The 11809-nt window shown below is 40.2% G+C and overlaps 1 protein-coding gene across 19 annotated transcripts in view; it reads left to right on the forward strand.

Moving 5' to 3' along the window:
• Positions 1–11809, forward strand: part of LDLRAD4 (low density lipoprotein receptor class A domain containing 4) — a 578686-nt gene that overhangs the window by 83515 nt on the left and 483362 nt on the right. For 12 of the 19 annotated variants that reach the window (XM_019668244.1, XM_019668230.1, XM_019668249.1 and 9 more), the window contains one exon: positions 1476–1564. The exons of 2 other annotated variants lie outside the window; for them this stretch is intronic. The gene's annotated coding sequence lies outside the window, so the exon portion shown is untranslated. Of the gene's footprint in view, positions 1–1475; positions 1565–7238; positions 7260–11809 lie in introns of those variants that run through there. 5 more of the 19 variants (XM_019668237.1, XM_019668240.1, XM_019668239.1 and 2 more) reach the window with 2 other exon arrangements.

The raw sequence follows: 11809 nt of genomic DNA on the forward strand, positions 1-11809 counted from the left end.
GAAATGAAGTCTTATATAGTGTAACCTGATTAAGGGTTACACTACATCCCATTACTTTTGCCATAGTCTGTTGGTTAGAAGCAAGTCACAGATTCTGCCTACACTTAAGAGAAGGGGATTATACAAAGGTGTGGCCTGTTGGGAGTCACCTTAGAATTCTGCCCACCACAGTATATTTTTGGTATTCCACTGACTTCTGTTCCTGTGAAATCTAAGCATTTAAATCCTAAGAAGACTGATGAGAGCAGTCCCAGTTGAGAAATAAAATCTATCATCTGGAAAATCTGAAGTGGATTGTTTTATTCTCTTGGTAGGTAGACAAGAGGAGGAGAAAGTAATATATGTAGGTTCACTATATTGATTAGGAAGGAGTTACATAAAAACAGCGAAGTGTTTGGGTCATGTGTTTGGGGTGGACCTCCATGGGAATCTCACAGTATCCTCTGGCTGGACAGTCTTTTTGTTTTCATCCGGATGTCCTAGCATTGGCTGCTCACTCAGGAGTGACATATGGCAGGAACACACTTTGAGGGACAAGTGTCCTGGAGAGTACACTGCAGCACACAAACTGGACAGATGGTGGCTTATTCAACCTTGGACAGGAGTGTAATCCTACACATTGGCAGGCTGGGTACTGAGATGTGCTTTGGTATCTGAGGCAGAGCTGACTGAGTTTACCTGAAACTGCTTAGTAAGGCATGAGGTGGTCACCTGATGTTACCTGGAATGGCTTGATGCACACAGAGTATACTCATCAATTTGGGAGGAGGATGCTGGTGACAGAGTGTGTGAACTGGGACTGGACAAAGTCTGGAGCACCAAACGGAGGATGTTCTACCGATAGGGTGGAGGGCAGGCATAAAGACAGTCTTGTAGATAGAATCACAGATGTTATCACCCTAGCTAGGTCTTCACTAAGCAGGGGCTGGTGTCGTGCCCACAAAATTAAACATGTGTTTCCCAGGAGGAAAAAGGCGGTGCTGGGCCTCCCTCCCTTTATAGTTAGGGATGAGTGGGTCTGTGTGGTCAAACAATAATTCAGATTGTTAAGAAAGAAAATGGTCTTTTAGCCATACTTAACAAGTTTATGATAAACCCCTTCCCCCCAATCCAATAAGGACATTATTCATTATTTGTTTGTGGCCCCTCATTGAAGAAAAGGCTTGTGTGCTTGGAGGAACAAGTATGTATCCTTTGATTGGAAGATGAGAACTCAGTGCCCCTGTGGCTTCTAGAGAGCTGATAGATTTTGTCCCCCGCTCAGGCACATCCCTTATCGCAGATTTTTTGCTATAATTCTATCTTCCTTCTCTTTGTTATTTGATGCTTATCCTAGTATTCTTATTTTATTCATTTTTGTATTTGTGCCTTTAATTGTGACAGTGTTCAAATATGTTTTGTACCTTGGGGAAGGGGATGGTGCACTAAGAGAAACCAAGGAATGGTTCACTGAAATTTTTTATTTTTCCTTTTAGCAGTTTAAGCTCTACATTTGTAATCAAACTGCTGTCTCCTGATAGGACCAGTTTTAAGAACTGACATCAGTTTTCATACAGCTTAAAAGGTAAGTAGAACTTAAGACACTTCTTTTTTATAATGTTTGTGAAGCAGAGCTTGTCACAGCACTAACCGCTCTGAGATGGTGTTCTCAAGGAAGTTATACCAACTTCTAGGTGTAAAAACTATCTTACTAAGTTAGCTTTTTCTGATAGGAGGAAAGTTTCATGATATCAGATTAAATATGAATTCTTTGTTTAATACACAATTATATTCTTAGTGGGCTGTGAATGTATATAAAATTTTCTAGATTTATTAAAATACCTGAAGCGAAATAATTTTACTGTTCAACTTGTATTTATTGCTGAGCCTGAACATTTAATGCCCAGATACTTAAAAACATTTAAGATCGGTGAGAAATGGGATTCTTTATTTCTCATTCTAAATTCTTTGTTTTGCTTGGTTTTTTACTTCATAAAGGGGATAATAATGGGGTTGCCAGGAGAAAGAAATGAGCCACCATGCTTAATACAGCACTAGGAATATAGCACACAGCAAATAAATGTCAGTTCCTTTCTCTCTCTCAGTTATTTGTGATATCAAGTGGGCAGGGTTTTCTTTCTTTGAATAGGTAGCACAGGTGGTATGTACAACGAAATGGGGGTTGACCTAATTTGCTGCATTTAGTTTTATGTTTGTGTGCCTGTGTGTTTGTTTTTTAGGGTGGGGATTAAGTGATTGGGCCTTGGGGTTTCTGGAAATAGAAGCTTAGATGACACCTGTGTGTTTTAGTTATCTCTGGACACCCTCAGACTCAAAGCCCATTTCAGAGCCAGCCTTTGTGGGCAACATTCAGAGAAGGTACCAGGAGGGTGCCAGGAGCATCCTTCTCTGTGTCAGCTGCCCTCCACCAGCTTTTCACCCTAGACATGCCTCGTCACCACTCTGTGCCTCTGTTTTGTCAACTCTTAAGTGGTTTTAGTGATTCACGGTCTGCCAGGCTGTGGGGAACATTGAATTAAGAAATATATGAGAGTCTTCAGGAAAATAAGAAATTCTATAAAATACAAGGTGCACCTTTTTCCTGAATTTTTAATTTCCAGGTATAAGTAATTGTTTATATCAAATCCCTTATTAAACTGTAAGCTTTATAAGGGCAAACATCTCCTCCCCCCCCCACTTATTTTTTTTTTCCTCCAGGGCCTAAAACAGTTCCTGGTACATACGAGTTCAATAAAACTTTTGTCAAATGAAATAAATTGATGAAGGTACCCCCTGGAGGTTCTTTTAGCCTTTTTAGTTATGGTTGCTGTTGGGAATAGATGATTCCTTGGAGAATCTGGAGAGATTTAATGTGCTCCCTCACTGAGGCACACAGATCCTTGACTTTAAATGGACTTTGCACAGTTTGGAACCTTCTGAAAATTGTAGGTGCTAAGAAGCATGCAGTATGTAAAAACCACACTCTGAGTCAGTGTTGGATGCAATTCCTGTGTATTGCTGAGCGTGTGCAGTTCATAAGTGTTTCTTTTCTGAGTGGACTTCACTATCAGGTATCTGAAAACTTGGAGCCTATTTGATGGGTTCTCACAGGGCGGATGGTAAGCTTTCATAGGGAGCCTTCAGGCTGTACACCTCATGAATGTTCAGTGACTGATGAAGTACTTCTCATTCATGTTATTCTTTATTACTTTACAGGATAGCATGGTGTTTGAGACTCCCTTATCTCCCTGACTTGGTGAATGTTGATGAGTTGGACTATTTTTCTTCTATAATTTGGCACACTTACCACCAGCTTAAAGTGGGAGGTGGCAGCTCATCTCTACCAGAAGAGTATGGGCACAGTTTAGTTTCTCTTTTATCATCTCAGATACTGTGCTCTTTGACTTTATGCACCAGGAACTAAAACTATCTTCAAATGGAATTTTATTGCATATCTGAATACACCACTGGACTATGCTCCTAAGAACTGTGCAGCTTGATTTACAAAGTTTTGACAAAAGTAGAAATAATTATTGCAAATTATGTAAGTACCCAATCCCCCCTCCTCCCCCACCACCTCATACACATACTATATAGAGGGTTACCTCATTCTGTCAGCTATTTTAAGCAACTTTCAAAATTGGTAATGGAAAACTTTTCTTGACTGCATTACTGTATACGGATTTTAAATGAAATACAAAGCTACGTTGCTCCTTTTGAACATCACAGCAGTTAAAGAACAGATTCCTGTTGAGGGAACTGAGTGCCACTTTGTGCATCTTGGGTCATTTTCAGGCTCATACTTGGATTCTGAGGTGTTGTAAGAACTTTCACACCTCTAAAATAGGTTCCTACAGTTGACTGTCTTGGAATTTATATTTGCTCTGTTACTTGTAAAATTCTGTCCCTTAAAGCTCACAGCTGGGCGGTGACATGTTCCTAAGTGCTGATAAGACGGACAGGTGGCATTAGCACTCTGCTCTGTCTGCTTGGCTGGGAAGGCCCAATGAGGTCTGGATTTTTGCATTAACTGTAGAATGTGCCTGTACAGTGGATTTTTTTGAACTAGGTTTTAAAATGGGATTGGGTTCCCTTGTTTAGGGTGGTATTAAATGTATTTTAAAATTTTGACTGTGATAAATCTGAAGATATATGCCTCTTTGCCATACCACATATGTAAGGTGTAGTCAGAAACACAGCCTTTGGCTCAAATCCTGTCCTTGCCACTTTTATCCACTTTGCTACTCTGGGAAGTCCTAACCCTGTTTGAATCTCAGCTTTTCTCATCTTTAAATGGGATGATGTTTATCTTGTGGAATTCTTGTAAAGGTGCCTAATTCTGCATTTGATGCACAGTAGGAGCTCAATAAAATGTCAGTTATTGTTTTCTACCCAAATGCTAGCTCTTACCCAGAGACCATGTGCTGACAGGATCGGAGAAAGAGAGAGAGAGTAGGGGTGTGGCTCTCTCTGTCCTCTTTCAGGACTAAGGAGTTTGCTGATGAATTTCATGAGGCATCTTGCTGGAGCCAGGAGTGGTGGCGTGCTGGTGCTGGTGACTTAGCTGAGCACAAAGCTGCAGGGATGTAGGCGAAGAAATCATTAATTCAAGCTTTTTGCACCATTTCCTGTTCTCCTCATTGAAGAATAAAACCTTAAACTTAGACCTGTCGGCTCTCAGACAGATAAGAAAGGTTTAGATGGGGGAATATCCTGTTTGTCTTTTCTTTTTTTTCCAAGATCCTTAAGGGATCTGAAGTGAATAGTGAGGACAAAGGAGCCATATGAAAATCTTTCAGCATAAAACCTGTGGTCCCAGTGGGGAGAAGCTCCAGCAATTAAAAAATTACTTTAGGTACAGGTGATGCATCTCCAACCTGAACTTCCTGTCTTTGTGTTAACTTTAAACTTTTAAGGTAAATCAAAGAGGATCAGTAGCACTAGGAGAAATGTCACCTTTGAGTGAAGGTCCCCACTGTCTACACTGGTAGATAAAGTAATGCTTATTTTTCTCTTGATGTATCCTTCGTATTGTACAATAAAATAGATTAAACAGTGAAAATGTGATCAAACAAAAACATTTGGCACTGTGGTGTAAACGATCATATTGTATTGGGGGTCCCCTAAGTTGAAGAAGGATTTAAACTCTGCCTTACAGTTAGGTTAGGATCATTCAGAGGCTGCACTAAGACTCCCCATCTGTGTGAGAAGCTGGGCAGTGGTGGGCTGGTGCCTCTCTGGCCTTCTAGGTTGTCATCAGGGAAGTATGCCACGCTTCCCAGTGGGTGGGTCCTGGGACAGATCTTAGTTCCAGGGTTCCCGTTGACTTCTGAAAGAGTTTCTGGGTTCTCTAGGCCTCATTAAGGCCCTCCCTCCTGTCCCACTCCTTATCTACATAATATCAGGGGACTTAGATTGGATTTCCATCTCACTGCTTCCCCCTCATTCTTTAACTTTAAGGTTAAGAGTGGCACAGAAAATTTGAAACTCAGCAAGTTCATCAGGGATGCTGTGTGCCATGTTTGACTTAGGAAAAATCAACAGTGCAAAGAAGGCCAGCAGGCAGCAATACCACTTTTAGAGGCTGGGAAATGAAACTTGTTACCTCTGTCATTTCTGTCTGTGGCCTGGGAACTTGGGATATTTTCTCTGCCTATGTGTTGGATTCTGCCCTTCTATTATTAGACTATGTTAATTTCTTATTCAGATGTTCAGAGTCGTATCAGAAAAAGACCTGTACTTTTCTCTTTAAAATCAAACATGCTAGCAGCTTCATCAGTGGATGCCTAGCACAGTAGTGTCAAACTGCCAAAAAGCTAGCAAATTTTCCACCTAAAATTTTTATGGGGGAGGTATGGGTGGGAAGCGTGGGGAAGAGTATAAAAATAAGCCTTTCAGAGATTTTGGGTTGTTTGGTGGCGAGTGTATTTTTCCATAGTGCGGGAAGTTAGAAATAGCATTGCTTTTTATGGGATCCTCAGCAGCAGCTTAAAAATTTGGCATCGTTGGCTTAGTCCCTCTGTGTGGGTAAGGCAGCCTGTTGGGTGGGGGGCAGTGCCTGGCAGAATGCTCTGGCACTGTCTCTGTCTGTCATCCTGCCTCCCTGCTTCCCGCTTGGTGTCACCCGGATGAACAGCACTCAAATGTAAAATGTGCTTACGAAGGTCAGGTTCTTGTGATGACTTGCCTGTGGCAACTGATGCCAGTTGTAACAGACTGAGTCTCAGCGGTCCCCACAAGGTCACATTGGTACATGTGTGAGGGCAGTCACTGGGAGTAGGAATCATAATCTGGGAGGTGTGTGTGTTGGGGGGTGTCCTTCAGGACTGCTGTGTGTCAGACTGGCTGAATATCTTGAGCCTGTGTGAGATGATCTCTTCTTAGTGTCTTGATATCAGTAGGGTGAATGGGCCACTCCTTCAAAAGGAGTCCTATGGATTCTTGAAATTTGTTAGAGTTATATAATTCTTGCAGATAGAGGTAGTTGCCAAGTGTTTCTCAACTTCAATGCAGAAAGGAAATAGAAGGAGGCAGCCACGGAGACAGAGGTTTTTAACTCCCAGAGGACCCAGGACATATGTGAATTTCTTGAAATTGTGCCTGTTCCTACAGAGAAAGCTAGGGCTTTAATGGAATTCTCAGTAAGATTTTGACCTCCAAAAAGGTTAAGAGTGTTTGCAGTAGAGCATGAGATGTGAAGTTCATTTAGCTTGGAAAAATTATTTTGGAAATGTAATAGAGGGAGACATCCACAGGATTGAAAAGACAGAGGGAGGAGAGAGATCCAGTTATAAGTTGTGTAACCTAACAACAAAAAAGGGGACTCCTGGAGGTTTTACTGGTGTGTTTTTTGGTAGGCTTTCTTCTTGAACTTCATATAATATTTGCTTTTGTGTTGGGGATGATTCCTGCTGAAGACTGGCGATGCTTGGTTAACTTTGCAAGCTCAGTGCTTGGGAGAGGTTCCTGCTGCACACTGGGTGTCTGGGGTCTGCGTGGCTTCAGCCTGAAATTTAATAAACAGTTTTCCACTTCTTTTCCTGTACTCTCCTTTGCCATGGTTCTCCACATTTTTCTGCACCTGGGCATTATGATAGGGAAGTTGGGACACACTTGTCCAGAGCACAGTGGAGGACACGTCAGGTAATGAGTGCTTCATTTCAGCTTCTACGACACCGTGCTGTGAATTTTGGAACTGCTCAGTGGTGCTCTGCTTTAGTGCCTTCAGTTTGACCATGCCAGTCATATTTGGGAGACGGGATGGCTGAATAAAGATACAGGTAATTTACAAACACAAAGCATTCCAGTTGTCAAATGATCGTGTAGAGAGAGTGCCTAGGACACAGGTCAGGAGTGGTGCTAACACTGCCTGGGCTGCATATTCTACTTAGGAACAGAAGTTTTTCTACCGAGTCCGTAAATACAGTCAGAGGAGCAAGGAAGCCATGGTGCTGCTGGGCTATCATTTATGATGATCCCTTTTTTATTCTTTCAGAGCAGAACGTAGGTGGTGCTTTGAAGATGAGGCATTAGGGCAGGGAAGACTCAGCCTAAGCACCCTGCAACCTCAGTTTACATTTACTTTTTAAAAGTTACAAAGCTGCTACCTGTTATACCAGTTCTGTTCTGTTCTAATATTTTATCTGCTGTTAAATTCCAAGAACGATGATGCTTTTGGCTTTATTTCTAGACTTGAGCTGAGCTGCGTTTACCCAGTACAGTGACTAGGCAGAGTTCTACTTCCTGTGATGTTAGTCTGGCAACTGCCACATATCCCATCACCTCACTCCTCATCTCTGTGTACCTCCTCTAATTTCATATAAATAAGGAAATACACTGAGATTCTTGAATCATTTGATAAAAAGTTGTTTCACAAGTCCAGGTGGGTTTTTGAAGATTTTTTTAGTGCTTTGCAAGATATAAAGATGTTTTTGAGTCAGCATTAAAGAACTTGTTACCACTTAGTATTGTGATATTTAAGTCAGTTATCTATTTTTTGATGTTTAATTGGTTTTCAAATGTTCTGCTTCTCTCTCTCTCTCTCTCTCTCTCTCTCTCTCTCTCTCTCTCTTAAGTTGTGGTAAAATATGCATAACATGAAGAGCTTGGAACCGATGTGTACTGCTGGAATGAAAAATGGTACAGCTGCTATCTGGAAAACAGTATATTTTAACCATTTTTAAGTGTATAGTTCAGTGGCATTAAGTACATTTACAGTGTTGTGCAACTATCACCACCATGTATCCCCAGAACTGTTTTCATCTTGAAAAACTCAAACTCTGCACCCATAAACACTAACTCCCGTTTCTCCCCATCCCCAGCCCTGGCAACCACTGTCCTTTCTGTCTCTATGAAGTTGACTACTCTAGTTATTTCATATAAGTGGCATCATACAGTATTTGTGTTTTTATGTCTGGTTTATTTCACTTAGCATAGTGCCCTCAAGGTTTATCTATGTTGTAGCATGTGTCACAATTTCCTTCCTTTTAAAGACTGAATAATATTCCATTGTATGGGTAGATCACATTTTGTTTATCCATTTGTTTATTGATGGACACTTGGTTTGCTTCCACCTTTTTGGCTATTGTGAAAAATGCTGTTGTGAACATGGGCGTACAAAAATCTCTTTGAGTCTCTGCTTTCAGTTCTTTTGGGTATCCTCATTAAAAAAAAAATTAAACTCTCCAAACTTATTTTTTAAAGCACACCCTCACTTTTGACACCATTAGAAATCCAAAAGAAAGGTATACTGAAGTGTGGAAGTGACCTATTTGAAACTACAAGATTTGAAAATATGAATTAATTAAAGGGAAGTAAAAGACAGGATAGAATTGAGATCTATACTTTATTGTGGAGATAATACATGTTAGCTAGAGAGCTTCTAATACATGTTTCTGAGCAAGGCATTATTTTTCAGACAAGTCTTTAGGTAGGGCCAGATAGCCATCTTCCAGGAGCAGCCCACAAGGCCTACAAGTTGTTTTTGTGTCATCAGAGCTGCTGATAGGGGAGTCTGTCAGGAAATGTGAAGAAATGGAAAAAATGGGAAAATATCTGGTCGGATTCTTGTTTTTCTGAAAATTGGAAAAATTTTAAATTGTGACCTTTTAAGATAGTAATACATTATTTATGATAAGAATTCTGCAAGGTTTTTGTGGGAATGACTTATAACAATCATATGTAGTAGGAAGGTTATCATGTTAAGTTTATGGAATCAAATTACTGCAGTGCCTTCTGTGTGGTATGGCATCTTATAAGGGTAGGCTCACCCTCAGGAGCCTACCTATTATGCCTAAACTTTATTTAGTGCATGAAATACTCCATCAAATCAAGGAGTAAATCTAATGTGTGAGAGAATAGAGAACCTTGTCTCAATCTGGGCAAACCTTGGCTTTCAAAAGTATGTGGAGATGCTTATAAATCACCAAGACAAAGAAGCTGTGTTGGAAGAGGAGCAGTGGGAAAATAAGGATCACAACCAGTTGTTTTGATAAAATTTATCTTTAACACACACAGAACTCCAGCTATGTGCTCGGCACTCTACAGGGGACTTAGGCACAAAGATAAATGGGAAATAGGCCCTGCATTACAGAGGGACTCATGATCTGATGAAGGAGACCCACAAGTATGTCCTTGGTCATAGTTCACAGTAGCATGTGCTTAGCACGTTGTACTGAGGGGATACCGGGCACAAATATTTGTCTGCGCCTGTCTAGGAAGTTTGTGGATATGCTCACAGAGGTGGTGATATTTGAAGTGAGTCTTAAAGCATGAACTGTACTTTTCCAGGTGGACAAATATAAGGAGAGAGCATTCTGAGTACGGGAAAAGGCTCACACAAATACATAGATGTGAGAAAACTAACAGTGTATTAGGGAACAGCAAATGCACTGGGGTGTAGGGTGCTTGGGAAGGAAGGTGAGAGATAAAGATAAGGTTGGAAAATGAAGTTGGAGCCAGACCATAAAGTATTTGAATGCTGTGTATACATTATCCTGTAATGAAGGCAGCACCTTTTGGGATTTTCAGGGACGATGTCATTAGATAAGTGTTTAGGGAAGAGTCTGATGGCCATGGGTATGAGTGAATGGAGGAAAGAGACAGAAGTTGAGACCAGCCAAAAAGAATAAGGGAGGAGGCTCTTCCAGGGCAGAGGTGACAAGGCCTTAACTAGGCAGCAGTGACAGAGAAGAGGGCCTGGAGCAGAGAGGGCTTGGGTGTGTACATTAAGTGAATGTGGCTTCCACAATGACTTTAGGCTTCAGTCTTGGGTAGATGAAATGATGGAATGAGCTGAGATAGGCAGCCTAGGAGGTGGAGCTCACTCGGTGAGAATCCTGACTGATGAACCTAGGACATCCGTGGAGAGATGGTTAGAGATCAGGTAGACAGCAGTCTGAGGCTGGGAGAGGTTGTGACGACAGATGGAGATTTGAGAGTCATCAACTTATGGCAAGACCCCAAAGATGTAGAAAAAATAAGAGAGCAGGTCTTCTGAAAAGGATGTGAAAGCTACAAATAATACTGCTTTGTCTTGTTATAATGGTGATGATCTATATTCTGTTGCCAAGTTTTTGTCTTATTTCTCATGGGTTGTCAGAGAACAGTTGTTAAACTAACATTTAGTACGGTGTATCCTTTTATCTCATCAATACAGCCTTAGAGATTTTCCCCTTGGTATATCGATCATCCAAAGTATTTCCTGTGTATACCTGTATGTCTTAGGCCTGTTGCAACTCACATTCACTCTTGTTCATATCATCTTAAAAAATTACCCCAAAGAGTGCATATCATAGTCAGCCTTCAATTTGGATGATTTTGGCAGTGAGTTTCTGGTTTCAAAATCCTCTAACCTAATATCTTTTCTTCCTATAACTACTCAAAAGCACTTTTAAGAATTCTATCCCATTCTCAATAAAGCTGGGGGGAAAAAAAGAATTTCAGCCCATCTCTAAATGCAACTAGAAAGATTTTGCTGTTGATGTTCTGCCATTAGAAACTGGGAACACTCAAAAGCTTTGTAATCAATTTTCTTTTACAAATGCATTTTAATTAATATTACTTAATTAATACATGATCAAAGGTAGGGATGAAATGAGTTTGTGTTCTATATCAGGGTTGGATCTGATATAGTGATGTGAAAAACGAGTTCTTGCTTCACTTTGGAAGGTGATTGAGGTGGTGGGGACATCTTTTCAATAAATAATCTACTCTTGACCTGTGTATACTCGTTACAGTCTTGTCTCATGCCCTGGCTGTGATGATTTGACCTTGTTGAGTAGGCTCATACATTTTCTCCATCATCTGCTCTCACATTATGGTGCCCAAATTCTTCTTCTTATCACTATTCTGATTTTAGATGGAATTAGTATGGGTGAGTGGAGAAATATTTATTATGAGGAATGGACTTAGTCTAAGTTAAAATCAGATAATTGAATATTTATTTCAGAGAAAATGCTATTAATATAAGCTTCCTGCAATCAAGAATAATTAATAGAAGATTGATTAAAGAAACATTGATGACATTGGTTCAATGCAGAGAAAAATGTTGAAAACTTTATATCAAAGGAGTCAAAGAGATTAAGACAAATGTACTTGTATAGTTAGTTTTAGTTTAATCATTTGTTTTAGAGTTTTGGAAAATCTAATATAGATCTAGAAGTTGTCAGATAAATGACCAGGTACTATTATTATTATCTCCAAAATGATTATTCTGTGAAGAAAGAGGAATGGGATTATCAATTTAGATTAGTATATCAATTTAGATTCCTCTCACATTTTGAACTGAAGATATATTTCTGTAGCAATTCTGATTGTGTTCTGTGGGTTT

Source organism: Hipposideros armiger, unplaced genomic scaffold (assembly GCF_001890085.2).
Source record: "Hipposideros armiger isolate ML-2016 unplaced genomic scaffold, ASM189008v1 scaffold_522, whole genome shotgun sequence".
Taxonomy (NCBI): Eukaryota; Metazoa; Chordata; class Mammalia; order Chiroptera; family Hipposideridae; genus Hipposideros; species Hipposideros armiger.